This window comes from Carassius auratus, chromosome 22 (genome assembly GCF_003368295.1).
Source record: "Carassius auratus strain Wakin chromosome 22, ASM336829v1, whole genome shotgun sequence".
Lineage (NCBI taxonomy): Eukaryota > Metazoa > Chordata > Actinopteri > Cypriniformes > Cyprinidae > Carassius > Carassius auratus.
This window is the reverse complement of record NC_039264.1, coordinates 8,110,391-8,122,756: the sequence shown is the minus strand read 5'-3', so window position 1 is coordinate 8,122,756 and position 12,366 is coordinate 8,110,391. Positions and strand designations below refer to the sequence as shown.

The window sequence follows — 12,366 nt, the reverse complement described above, 5'->3', positions numbered from 1 at the left end:
GTGTCTGACCATTGTGGATAATGCCAACCCTCGTCTATCTTGGCTATCACATAGCCCTTCTTGATGGCTTTTAAAAGCTCGATACTGACCCAGCAGCCCGAGAGCGATCTTTCCTGGTCCATGTGGGTACAGCTCGAGGTCTGGTTTTGGTCTTGAGCACAGGTTCTACATAGTGGAAATGTGAGTTTTCCTTGGGATCTGAAAGGGAGGACGGGGTGCAGTAAGTTGCAGGTTACATGGTGGCTTTGAGTCCGTAATAATTATAAATCGGTTCGAAATCTGCGAAAATGATTTCGGGGTGTTCTATCGGGTAGCTTTTCCTGGCCTGACAGAAAGGGTACAGACTGGTGAAATCCAGATATCTTATTTTCTCATCGCCCCTCACTTCGTGGTATAGTTTATAGGCATTGGTTCCGGCCTCCGTAAACCGCATCGCGTGGATTAAATCTCTCTGGGGTGGAATAATCGGCCATAAAATCTATCACGAAGGGATATGTCTTTTTCATCTGATTCCATTCACATTCCCACAGAACCTCGATTTACAAACCGTAGGCGTTCCGCAAACGGATTCCTGAGAACTCGTAGGGTACTCCGGACAGGGGATGCATCTGATTGGGTTCAAAGCAACAGCAGTGCCCATGGAAGACGCACTCCCCATATTCTAAGCCATGCCTGACGCCGTCCTGCTCGTAGTAGCCGTCTAAAAAGTACTTACCGATCGATACCGTGATGAACGTCCACGTTTCGAATTTTTTTTTTATATACCCGAGCCATTGGCTCGAACCACTTGAGTAGGACTTATTCTGATGGATGTACTCTTTGTTATGCGCCAGAGCGAGCGTGTTTCTGGCGAGATAATGTGTTTTGAAGACCCTCATTGCGCAGCTGGCGCTGGCGTCGTGAACCCAAAAGGGTCGAGTTGGGTGCAGTGTAAGAATGACGTCCTGTACTTCATGCATCCTTCACACAATAACACAACGTTGTTAGCGTATGATTCTTGCATTGAACCTGTAACATTCCGTATCAAAACAGATGTTGCAGATGTGCTTACATCAGTGGTTCCCAAAGTAGGGGTCGCGGGACCCCGGCGCAGGGGTCGCGAGATGATTTCGATATAGGCTTTATATATTTTTGTTTCAATTAATTTAACTCTTTCGCATCGCACGTACGATCACACAGGTGTGATCAGTCTAGGCTAGTCCCTGGAGTGTACGACCACACCGGTCAGTGCATGACGTGAAATTCAAATGTGCTCTCGCGAGTTGGCTGGCGCTGAGCCAGAGACAAGTGCGCTCAGAGCTGTCATCACAACTTTTCAGTGTTTTCAACCACATAATGTTTATTTTAGGTTTCAGACATATAAGTACTAGAAAAAACAATACATTTAGAGTTTGTAAAATACACACTGATGTCAAAGGAAGAGGCAATAATAATCTTTTTCATTATAATTAGACACATTTTATTCATATCAGATACACATTGTGTAAGTAACTTTAAAGTTTACTCCATTATTCTCCCAGTTCACCAGCCACTTACTTTTATGTATTTCGGGAGAAGTGGATGAATTCACGTGTTGTAAATCCAACAGATCTGATTCTCTGAACTGCGTCTGCGGCACAAACTAAGATGGCGGCGCCCATCGCGCATACAGCTCAACTAACGCAATCATTATAAAGGTGTTTAAACAAGAAAACACTTCCACTTGCATATATTTGACAATCGGAATATCAGCTATTTCATGCCATATCTAACAAATTTGTTAATATTTTGAATAAAAAAGGAAAAATGACAAAAGCAGATAATTCATTCAGCTCTGTTGTTGCTGCGGTATGTCACGTGACAAGCAATGACGCGTCACCATGGAAAGCATATAAAGTGACACATCTAGCGGATTAGCATGAGTGTGTGTGTGTGTGTGTGTGTGCATGTGCGCACGCGCGTGTGTGTGTGTGCGCGTGTGTTTTTTTTTGGGGGGGGGGGGGCGGGGCAGCAGCGCATTTATCATGGGGTCGCGGGCTAAAAAGTTTGGGAACCCCTGGCTTACATCGATGGTCTCTGTGGCTGGTCTAAAATTTGTAGCAAAATGGACACACAAATGTTGAACCGAAGAATGCCTTCAAACTCGTTATCATGTAGTAGTGGTCGTCGTGGAGATACAGGAAGACCGTTTTTGGATGGGGTTCTTCTGAATTTTTGTAGGTTTCTAAGACCATGGTGTTAGATCTGTGAAATACGACGATTTTAATGCCTAGCGCTCATTCAAACGAGGCTATGTCGGCCGAGACCGATTCGGTATTGGATTGAGAAGCCGAGGCTGTTTAGGATGATGATAGCCAGTTTTTCTAACTCACTCTCGGGGTGTTGGGGGTTAAGAAAACGGGCGAGACAGATGGAGAAGCACAAATTATTTGAAATATTGGTTGGGCAAAATAAACTCGTCTTTTTCCTCATCAACAGCCAAGTCCGTGAGTTTCCGACGACCCCCGCCTTGTCTGTTCATGGCTACGGAAGCTTCAAATTCTACAGTTTGGTCAGATAGTAACCGGTCATTGCTCTGTTAAACTTTTTCAATTTGATCCATAAACCCAACCACATCGTAATTATCAACGTGGGTTAAAACCCCACTAACGGGCGTCTGTAAACTGGGAGCCATCAATCTAATATTGATAACCGGAGAATTTTGGTCAAATTCCCTAGCGAAATTCACAATTCCAGTAAGCATGTCGTGTAAGCGGATGTGGTAAGAGGCCAAATCTGTAGAGTTAATCTCTCTCAGATTCGTAGTCCTACTCAATGCCACGCTATTGAAACGAGGTCGTGGTAAAACATGATATCCGTTAACGTCCCCACCCTCGCGAATCAACCTGTCAACGTCTGTACGGCTTAACCGAGTCTGTGTAGTAGGGTCGACATTACCTGATGCGGACGGTTGCAAAGTATCATTAACGGCAGGGTGCTCTGTGTTGTCAGGATCAGCTTCGGTACACGCTGCCGATGGGGGTGTTTAAAACACTGCCGTGTTGTACAACGGGATCATTGTCTAGGCTTAGCAGAGGATCAAACAAATTCATATTTGGATTTACGGCTAATTCAAAAAGATCCAAAATAGCAGGGGATTATAGATTAAACAAATACTGTTCTAAAGAGTCTGGCATTATACTTAGCATTTCGATCTCGTCCGGCGTCAGTTCTGTGGAGGATTGGTCTGATTGACATAAGTCTGCGTCGTCTGACCCGTCCATTTTTAGATTTCAGACCAAAACACGTATTATTACAAAATCATAGTTAAAACAAGCATACATGAACTATTACAGATTTCATATAGTATAAAAAAAGCATACATGAACTATTATACATTTCATATAGTATAAAAAATGTGCGATATAAGAATTACTTGAAATATCAGATCATATGTAAACAAAGTATAGATGAAATATAAGAATTACTCGGAATTAATCTATATTCAATTTGACTCCATGGTCTCATCTATGATGGTGAGAATGAGTTGATGCAAAATGAGCACCAATTCCTGTTGGTATTAGCTCACCATACGATCATTTCATCAAACTGCTGATCAATCGTTGATCTCATAGCATCAACGCGATGGAATATTGCATTGGCCAGATCCTGAATAAAGCGATCCTGCGCATCGAATCGACTGCGTGTCTTGAGGGGATAGGCACGGAGCTCGCCGTGCAACGTGTCTAATCTGCTATGGGTTTCGATTTGTCTGTCACGAGACTCACTGCGCAACGCAATCAATTTGTTGTTAATATCATCTAGTACATCATGGAGTACGACGTATTTGTTGTTTATGTCATCCTGTGCATCGTGAAACTCTTGACCAAATGATTCTATCGAATTAATGGGCCTATGAGTCAGAGGCAGATCATCGAATGGTTCATCAACCGGCTGAGGCGCCGGCACTTCTTCCATTTCTACTTCTTCCGACGACGCTGAGCGGATATGGTGTTTGACCCACGTTGGTGGTTGAAACCTCGTCATGCTTGCTCATCCAAGAACTCTGGTCCCAAGCATCGATTTGAGACATACCCCAGGTAGTCACGTCATCCTTATGGCTTCTACTCGTGTCTGCTGTAAAAATAAAAAGTCTTAATCGTTTGACTCCATCTGAGTTTAAATGCAAATAACGTAGATAGTCTTACCATAAAACAGCGCAGTCTCAGGACTTTTCAGGACACGCTTCGTTATTTATACAACATTACGTTAATATTAAGACTCAAAGGCTATTTGCAAAAAGGCCCTGAATGCACATGAACATATCTGCGTGGCTCTGAATGCGAACTCCTTTTGTGGAGGCGTTCTTCATGAAACAATGTGCAAAAACATGGCAGCTAAACTAAAAAAATTCACAGTGTTTTAGTGCAATGGTCTTCTCATTATAATAGTATGTATATAATAGTTTTAGTCATAGTTATTAATATTCTGCATTGTAGCTTGACCTGCTCACATTGTGCACTGAAGAGATATCACCGTAGTACTACAATGAAGCGCTTGACTCAACACCAAACGCATCGTATATCAGGTAAATAATATATCCACGATATATATACACCGGCTGAATATTTGAAATCACTTGTACCCTACCTGTTCGAAAAAATCCAGTCTCTGTCTGTGTCAGTTTGAGCCTTGGTAAAGTTTTAAATCCCTGCTGCCAAGATCGTCTGTCGGTCATGGATCATAGAAAGTGAAACATAAATCTATAAATCTGGTTGGATTTATTCACGCACTTTAAAATATTAATTTGAAGCTTCTTTCTTTTCAGATTCTTACAGCTTTATCATAATAGGCTGTATATAAAACCGAATATAGTTTTATGTGAAATCAGACATTTGAGCTCATATAGTCAGAATGGCATAATCAATAACACCCTGCGAATATTCAGCTGTTAGATTAGTAGTTGAATCAGACTCCTCTAATCAAAGCATCGATTCGTTGACTATTCGGGGTCACCCCTAGAAAACAGTGTGTCAATAATGCAAAATGAGAGTTAAAGGCAGTTCTCCTTTGACCAGACAAAACCAGCAGTTCAATTCCAGGCTGTAGCAAAGTCTGATGAGTGCAGAGATTGTCCCCCCAGCAGCGAACCAGCATCTATGTTTTTTAACTGGTCTTAGCTCAGTTTTATACATTTGTAGATGTTTTAATGAAGCATTTGTATGATTAAGTAGTATTATTTATTGTTATTGGCCTGTTTAGCTGAGCCATCCATAGAACAAATAAAACAAGCCACTGAAAATTGATTAAAGAATACATATTATACAGACACTTGATATTTAATGGTATTAGATAATGACTTATTTGCATTTGATAGATTATATTTTCAATAAAACACTTTTGGGTTTGTAAAAGCTGTTTTATGCTCGTTTCGACATAAGCTTTTCTTACATTTACACAGTTTTGACCCGTAGGCATTAGAAGTGAGTTGCATTTTGAATGCTTTGAAACAGTGAATCATTTTGCAAAGCTTTGTTTCCCATTACTAGCATGCATTTATATTAGTTGTTGATTTCAGATGCTTTCTAAAGTGCGCCGCAACTGCTACAGCAAGCACCAGCCGAGTATTTCAATGCTGAGCAGCAGCCCAAATCATCTTTAACTTTGTTTGCTGTACGGAGACATCCAATATTGAATAATCACCATATTGATTAGTCTCCGTGCCCACCTCCATCTGCCAGTGGATCAACAGCTTCCTGACAGACAGGCAGCAGCTAGTGAGGTTCGGAAAATACACATCCAGCACCCGTACAATCAGCACCGGAGCTCCCCAGGGCTGTGTTCTCTCCCCACTGCTCTTCTCCCTGTACACTAATGATTGCACATCTAAGCACTCCTCTGTCAAGCTCCTGAAGTTTGCAGATGACACCACACTCATCGGCCTCATCCAGGACGGTGACGAGTCTGCTTACAGACAGGAGGTAGAAGAGCTGGCTATCTGGTGCACTCTCAACAACCTGGAGCTTAACACGCTCAAAACAGTGGAGATGATCGTGGACTTCAGGAGAAACCCACCTGCACTTTCCCCACTCACCATCATGAACAGCACTGTGACTGCAGTGGAGTCATTCAGGTTCCTGGGCACCACTATCTCTCAGGACCTGAAGTGGGACATTCACATTGACTCCATCGTAAAAAAGGCCCAGCAAAGGTTGTATTTCCTTCGCCAGCTGAGGAAGTTTAACCTGCCACAGGAGCTGCTGAAACAGTTCTACTCGGCCGTCATTGAATCCATCCTCTGCACTTCAGTAACTGTCTGGTTCAGCTCAGCTTCTAAATCTGACCTCAGAAGACTACAGAGGGTAGTCCGGACTGCTGAGCGAATCATCGGTACAACCCTCCCTTCTATTCAAGAACTGTACTTATCCAGAGTGAGAAAAAGGGCTGTCAAAATCACTCTGGACCCCTCACATCCAGCACACTCCCTCTTTGAACTGTTGCCATCTGGTCGACGCTACAGAGCACTGAGCACTAGAACAACCAGACACAGGACCAGTTTCTTCCCTCAGGCAATCCATCTTATGAACAGCTGATAATAACTGTGAACACACTACACTTTATATTTATATACACACACACTTTATTTATCTAACACACATACACTTAAATTTTGCACATAATTTACATGTACATACATAACTGCATTTTGTAATATACCTGCCTACAATTGTCAATTTGTATATTGTCATTCACTATCTACTTATTTGTATTTTTTATTCTTTTATTATGTGTTTTATGTTCTGTCGCTGTCATTCTGTTGTACTGCGGAGCTTCTGTCATGAAAACAAATTCCTCGTATGTGTAAACATACCTGGCAATAAAGCTCATTCTGATTCTATTGATTATTATTATTCTATTGAATCAAATAATATTATTTTTCCTGTTTATTCCTGTTAAGCTGCTTTAAGACATTCTGTATTGTATAAAGCACTGTATAAATAAATAAAGAATAAATAATTATAAAGAAAATAAAACATATTAATGAAGAAGCTGTAAATTGTAATTAAATTGTAAAGTACTCTCAAAGATACACCCTTGAAAAGTTCAGACCAAAAGCAGAAAAAAATGTGCAGATAATGAACACATAAATATTCTGTTTTTTTTTAAATCCTTTTTGTATAAAGGTTATCAGCGGCAGCTGGGTTACCGTTAAATCAGATGGATCCTACGCTGCATGGACAAACAGACCGAGCAGCACATGGTAAAGTCATTTTGATGATATTATTTGTTTTTATGTTTCATGCCTATTTTCCCCTGTATTACATTTTACATTACGTAAATGTAATTTTTTATATAGTAATAATAATAATAATAATAATCTGTTTTAAATGTAATTAATTTCTGTTCTTCTGCTTGTCTGTTAAAGGTTGACAGCATATGTGGTCAAAGTCTTCAGCATGGCCTATGACTCTGCTTTTATAGAGGAAGATATGCTCTGCAGCGCCCTCAAGTGGCTGATTCTTCACAAACAAACACAAGACGGCTCCTTTAAAGAGGGTTCAGCTGTCATTCAGGGAGAGAAAGATGGAAGAAAGATGGAATGAAAGTGAGCCAGTGATTTATTTCACTGTGGTTACCACTCCTAGTAGTAAAGCATTACATTATCTAAAGCACAAATAAACTAAATATAACAATATGCTGACTATATGGAATAAGACTTATTTACATTATATACCAGACCAGCACACTGCACTTTATTCTACATTAATGAACAAATGATTACTGAATGTGTAACACATGGTTCGCATGAGTGCTAGAAATCCTTGAAAATGCTTGAATTTTAATATAGTATTTTCAGGGTTTGAAAAGTACTTGAAAATGATTTTGAATAGGGTTCTTGAAACTGCGAATGCATTGGTTTCATAATAATTCATCTTACTGGATAGTCCACTTTTTAGCTTCAGTCACATTCTCCGTACACTGAGTGTGGTCACTGCATGTAATCTGAAGATGTTGTGTTGCAGTTTCTCCCATTTATAACATGAGTGAGCTGTCTGTGTATATGTATCTTTGCTGTCGCTTACAGGCAAATCTGCAAGCTCTGTGTGTCTCTGTGTGAACAAATAGTTTTATCTGATAGACTGTAAACAAACTCAAACGCACGCAACGCTCTCAGTGATTTAAAAAAACAAAAAACAATTGTGCAGCATCTAATTTGACCAAAAATACGAATGCAGTGTTGTAAATGTCTTCTTTTTATTATTTTATAATTTAAATTATGCAATATTACATGCTTTAAAGCACAATATCATCTGATTTAATGTGAGGAAGTATATAACCATGTAATTTACCACAGTTGTAAAGTGCATGTTCCTTTAATCTGCTTGAGTTTGACTTTGTAAGAATCCTAAACACACACTCTCTCTCTCTCACACACACACACACACTCTTTCTCTCTCTCTCTCTCTCACTCACACACACACACACACACACTCTCTCTCTCTCACACACACACACACACACACACTCTCTCTCTCTCTCTCTCTCACACACACACACACACACACACTGACTGTTTTTGTGATATTCTGTTTATTTGTGCTTTATTCCAGGGTGACATACAAAGCAAAGACGCTGATGCCTCTCTGACAGCTTTTGTTGTGATTGCTATGCAAGAGGCCAGAGAGATCTGTGCTGGATCATTTGCTGTAAGTGAATTAGTTTCACCACGTGCAGATTTGGTGCTTCATTGGCCACATGCTCTCTGACTGGATCATTTATGGGCCCTCATGACAAAGTTTTCTAAAGAATTGAGATTTGTACATGTGACAACACCACTGAGCTATATTAGAGAATTGCTCATGAAATCATGAAAAATATTGCCACCTCTCCACCAGATTCAGATTCCAGATGAGATCCTCCATATATGTATTACAGTAAGAAAGAGCTCATTCTTAAATCTTTATCTGAAAGATTTCTCTAATATTGTTTTTATTCGTAAAGTAAGCCAACTCCAATATATCGCTTATCCTATCTGAAAAGACCAATAACATTACAGATTACATCTGAAGTAACAATTAATTCACATAGACATCCTAAAAACATTGCAACATCAGGTGATTTAGGTCATAGATTTTGGCTGTCCAATGCTCTCTGTCGGTGGGGAATAGTAACATGGCCGCTCAAACACTTACGATATCTTTATCGCCTAACAGCAGCGCAGTGAGCGATCCAGTCATTATACAGATTAGTGGACAACACAGATGAAGCTTCCGGAGTTAACATGATAGTCCATTCAGACATGAAGTCTGTCATCTACTCATTCTCATGTTGTTCCAAAGGAATGAAGGTAACGAAACAGGTTTTTGTCTCTACTGACTTCCATAATATATTTTCCATACTATGGGAGTCAAATGGGGATCAGCAACTGTTTGGTTACCAGCTTTCTACAAACTATCTTCCTTTGGAACGACTTGAGAGTGAGCAAATGATGACAGAATTGTAATTTTTGAGTCAACTGTTCCTTTAACAGTTGATTATGGTGAATTTTGATCTAAGAGCTTATTTTTACCTTTCACACATTTATAGGGTCTGCATCAAAGTATCAGGAAGGCTGTTTCTTTCTTGGAAGGTTGACTTCCACTACTGACCAACCCTTACGCTGTAGCGATGATGTCGTATGGCCAATGAGAACAAACTCAATAAAGACATCTTGATGAAACACTCCTCACAACATGAAGGTACAACATTCAGCAGTACTCACTCTGACCCAAGAATAAATAATAGAAGAATCAGAGATGTTTAGTGGTGTAATGTTTGATCCTGTTTCTATTGCTGTGTTGTGTTTGACACAGCCGGTCGGTCCTGGACTGTCCCGGGACAGCTTCATCACTCACTAGAGGCCACGGCTTACGCTGTGCTGGCGCTTGTGAAGGACAGAGACTTTGATAAAGCAGGAGAAGCAGTGCACTGGCTGAACAGACAGCAGACTCACTATGGAGGATCTGGCACCACACAGATACAATAACACCTCACCATTTGACTGATAGACAGCAGAACAAGTGCAGGACAGGAATTGAATGCTTTTCTGTCTTTTCTAGGCGACCATCATGGTGTTCCAGGCCGTGGCAGAGTATCGCACGCAGGTGAAGGACCCACAAAACTTCAATATGGAAGTGGAGCTGTCCATGGCAGGAAGACGGAGACCTGTCAGATGGATTATCAAAAGAGACAATGCACATTTCACACGATTAGATAAGGTGAGGAGTAACTCATCCACTAGATTCACTGTCAGTTGAAAGTTTTTGTGGTGTGATATTAAATTAAGAATTATGAGAGTCATAATTAGTTTTCTCTACGTCAATAGCGTTTGGTCAGCGAAATCTTCAATATCTCAGTTACATCATGGATTTGATTAATCTGATGACTCGAGTACATGCATTCACTCAACAGGTGGAGATAAACAAGGAGTTCAATGTAACTGCTAAAGGAACTGGAACAGCCACTCTCTCAGTGAGTGTTCATTAGGGTTTATACAGTCAACAGCAAGATTAAAGCATGTTAACATCTAATCTGAGACAAGCTGCTTTTTTCAGGTTCTGACGCTGTACTACGCCAGACCTGCCGAGAAGAAATCTGACTGTACTTTCTTTGATCTGACTGTTAAAATGGAGAGAGATGCTGAAGGTAAGATTGAGTTCATGCTCTTTCTGTGGCACTTTCCATACATCCAGAGCTAAATTAAACCTCCATAACACTTCATTATGTGCTGTTTTTTTTTTCTTTAGCAAAACGAGAAGCCATTGCAAGTTACAAGCTCACTATGGATTTCATGTATGTGAAAAAAAATCCTAATAAGTCTATTATTATGTCAAGAAACCATTTTATTTGTAATTCATCATTATGTGCTCATTTAGATATATGAGAATTTTTTTTTTTTTTTTTTTTTTTGCCCGAATGAGCTTTTCTCACATTGGCAGTGTGTTAGCATCATGATCATGAATACAAGTGACAGCTGGTTGTTGTCTGATGATTTCATAAACAGATTCAATCTTGTTTTCTTTTAATCAGGAAACATGTGCTATTGTTTTATATTTCTATGAAATATTGTTGAGTTCTTCATTCTGATTGGTTGACAGAGTGCTTCATTAATATCCAGTATCTGCACATCCACAAAGTTTCATGTCACTGCATGTTCACCTTTACGTACATTGTGGACAATATAGTCATATTTCACATAATATGAGCACAATATAAAGTAGGCTATATATGTAGTATATACCTATATATAAATACTATTTATTATTATCTGTGGCTTGTGCAAATATTAACATAGACAGTTTCCAGTGTAAAATATGAAATGGAAAATGTAATTTTGTATTGGTTTCTGTATTATTAGGTTTCTCAAAAAGAGAAAGAAGTAATTTCCTTCAGATTGCACCAGCTGTATAATGTGGGTCTGCTACAGCCTGCTGCAGTCACAATATATGAATATTACTGACCAGGTGAGCTGTACACATAAAATGCATGCATGTGTGTTTCAGATGCACGTTGTACAAAGTTCTACCACCCTGAAAGAACAGATGCTGCGATATACAGACTGTGTAAAGGAGATTTGTGCTACTGCGCAGAAGGTATTATAATTATAATAAAAAAAAATGATTCACCATTTATAAATAAAGCCATTCACAACTTATCAAATAATCTTCATTTATAGTTTAAATGGTGTTTTATTTCATTTTATTTACTATAATTTATTTTTTATGTTTTAATTTATGTATTATGTTTTAATTTTCTTTACTTTTTATGAATGGATGAAAATATTTTGCTGGTTTGTTATGAATGTATGGAAGAGGATTAGGGACACGCAATAATAATAACAAAAAAAAAACATCTTGAGATTCAAGTCGTTATATGTAAACTTTAAATTTCGAGAAAAAAAGTAAATTTAAAATGTTGCGTTTAAACTCATTAAATGAGAAACAATTAAATTGAGAAAATGAAAATTACATTTCGACAAAAAAGTCTAAATAAAATGTTGCAAATAAACTCATTGAATTTTGAGAAAAAATCTTGAGAATAAACACTCGTTTCATGTTAATTTCATCTCAATGGATAGTGTTATTCAGTGGCGGAGATTAGAAAGTGATGCATAGAGAGTATTTTACGATTGCTTGGGTTCGAGCCTGTCTTTTGCCAAACTCACTTCTATTGGAAATCAATTGCTTAACGAATGTTTAATAGTAATGTATTAATAAGGGGAGGGCTATAGAGGGCTTAGTTGTCCCAATAAAGCTGCATCTATTTAATAATTTCAATAAATAAAATCATTGTTATTAAAATCAATACTAGTATTGCATCCTGTTAATGTACAGCAATACTGAGGTGCAAATAGTATTTGCCACTATT

General features: G+C 39.0%; 1 pseudogene; it reads left to right on the top strand.

The window, feature by feature from the left end:
• Window positions 1–2,271: 2,271 nt before the first annotated feature.
• LOC113040803 (complement C3-like) lies at window positions 2,272–11,381 on the top strand (annotated as a pseudogene).
• The last annotated feature ends 985 nt before the right edge of the window (window positions 11,382–12,366 follow it).